At 43.3% G+C, this 2,572-nt stretch overlaps 1 non-coding gene across 1 annotated transcript; it reads left to right on the forward strand.

Moving 5' to 3' along the window:
- The first annotated feature begins 225 nt into the window (after nt 1-225).
- LOC112084335 lies at nt 226-332 on the forward strand. The gene has a single exon (XR_002898219.1). It is a non-coding gene; the product is annotated as a small nucleolar RNA R71 (small nucleolar RNA).
- Nucleotides 333-2,572: the final 2,240 nt, after the last annotated feature.

Here is a 2,572-nt window from a genome sequence, read left to right on the forward strand (position 1 = left end):
CTTATATCCTTTTTCATGCGCTGTTCATCACTAGATCCCTCTGTACAGTTTTCTCTATCAAAGTCCTCTCCATACGTGTCATTGGACATGGCTAGGTTCTCAACTAGTTCCATTGCCGCAGTGATCTCTTTTCCAAGAAAATTCCCATTTGAAGCTGTATCGAGTTGGTTTCTGATCTTGGGGAGTGCACCTCGGTATAAAGTACTCAAGAGGGATACCTCTGAGAAGCCGTGGTGTGGGCATTGGTTAGTGTAGCTTCTAAACCGTTCCCCAGCTTCACTAAAGCTCTCGTTATTGTGCTGCGTGAAACTTGAGATCTGATTCCTGAGCTTAGCCGTGCGTGATGTGGAAAAGAACTTTGATAAGAACGCCAGTTTACACTGCTCCCAGGTTTGTATAGAACCCCTCGGTATATTCTTTTCCCACTGGTGTGCTTTATCACCGAGGCTGAAAGGGAACAAGCGTAGCTTGAAGCTATCTTCGGAGACGCCATTTATCTTGGTTAAGTCGCAAACCCGATCAAATTGATCTAGATGCTCGAGAGGGTCTTCTCCAGCCAGACCGTGGAACTTTGAGTTTTGCACCATATTGAGCAGGGAAGCTTTAACTTCAAAGTTGTTGTTTTGAACTGGTGGAGCTTGAATCCCAGCTCGGTATTGGTGCGCATTAGCTCGGTCATTCTCTCCAACACAGATTGGAGGATGTTGTCTTTGAACTTGGGGCGGTGGCGGATGAACATGATGGGCTTGTTGTTCATTTCTATTCGCTTGGTGTTGGTTTTGCTGAGCAAGCCGTTCGTTTCTTTGAGCCTGTTGCTGATTAACATAGGCTTGTTGTTCATTTCTTCCTGCCTGCGCCTGATTAGCCTGAGCCTGGTGCTCGCTGAGCCTGTTGCTCCATTCTCTGTTGTCTGCCATTCCAAGTCTGTCAAAGTGCCGTTCTCTCTCGCGAGCTCGCCATTCTAATCTGTCGATGTATCGTCGTATGGGAAAAGCGATCCTGTGCTCCGAGACCTGGTATTCATGCACCTGAAAACAAAACAAGAACTTGGAAAGAAGTTAGTAAAACAAAGGAAAGAAAAGCTTGAACTCAAGAACAAATAAGAGACTAGTGCTCCTACAAGTTGGCAACAGCGGCAATTGATAACTAAGAGTTTTCAGGCTCTTAGAAGGGTTATCAATCCCCTTGTCAAAGTAGTATAAAGGGTGTCAAACCAAGCTTGTAAACGAGACACTAGCCTATGTCATTTGTTCACTTAAGTCAAGACAAGATGATAAAAGTGTGGTGACGATGATTAACAGGCAAATGAGCAATAAAGTTAAATAAAAGTAGAGATTTAAACTAATCAAGATGCAAATAACAAACAAGTGATTCAGATGATGGTAATGAATGATAAAAGCAGAAGCTTTAGACAGGATATTTGACTTGGGTGCTTCCAAGTTAGACTAAGGGGCTAATGAATCATTTTATCAAGCGATTTCATTTGACTTTGAACTCAAGGCACGTTAATCTTCTCATGAAAGTATTAAACGTCTAAACTGATCCTCTTTCATACCAAAATCCCTTTTGAGAAGCACGAATCAGTCAGCAATAAGAATCGGTTCAAAAACGTCATTTAAGAGAACAAACTATTACTCTCGCGATGAAAGACTCTTAAACCCTTAACCGAGTGGTTCAGACATTTCTACAAACACTTCTGATGCGAGATATGTCTCAGATCTGAACCTCAAGTGATGTGCTTGGATCCAGCTTAGAGATCTCGTCGGTTAAGGAATGAAACATGCAAGACTAGACACCTAAACCCATTAATCCACCTTGAAAGCACCCTAATCTACCTATCTAAAGCCGCTTAAACGACTACTCACTGATCATAACGAGCTCACTAAGTCCTTTGCAAGACGTGTAGCTAGTCATGATAAGGAGTTTGATGTTGGATGATAAAAGAAATAAAGAAAGAACAAGATTCTGATGCAAAAAACGAGATATCAGATTAGATTAATCAAGTTTCACAAAAGAAGCAAGTTCTTAGAGCTAAAAACAGATAAGAGATAAGATAACTAGGTTTTTAGTCTCAAAGTGTATTTATAGCAAAGGGAAAGTGTCGCGTGTCAGCCCGGAACAAACCGGGTACTGAACCGCCTTCTTGGGTTGATGGGTGAGTGCCACGATGTGTCGGAAAGTGAAGCCGAGGCCTTCATGCCGAGGCGTGCACGTGAGTCAGGATCCAGATGAAGATCTCGTGAAGAACACGTCAAGAACATGCATGAACCCTAGTCTTTGATCTATCCTCACGTGTATGTTCTTGAGCCATTCTGTTCTTGATTCTGGGTTCGTGACAAGGGACCTCGGGATAAAATGTCGAGGGGTCATGATGTCGAGGTGCTTGGGAGAACACAGTCCGGCATGCACGCCGAGGTCATTACACCGAGGTGTACTTTCAACACTTAGTCGTTTCCAGCTTCAGTTCTTACGTATGCATGCCTCGATCTAACCATGCCAAGGCTTTGGAACGAGGTCTAGTCCAGAATATTCCAAGATATGAGCCTCGACTTGAGTGACGCCAAGGTAAAGA

The sequence above is a fragment of the Eutrema salsugineum genome, unplaced genomic scaffold (assembly GCF_000478725.1).
Source record: "Eutrema salsugineum unplaced genomic scaffold, Eutsalg1_0 scaffold_451, whole genome shotgun sequence".
Classification (NCBI taxonomy): domain Eukaryota; kingdom Viridiplantae; phylum Streptophyta; class Magnoliopsida; order Brassicales; family Brassicaceae; genus Eutrema; species Eutrema salsugineum.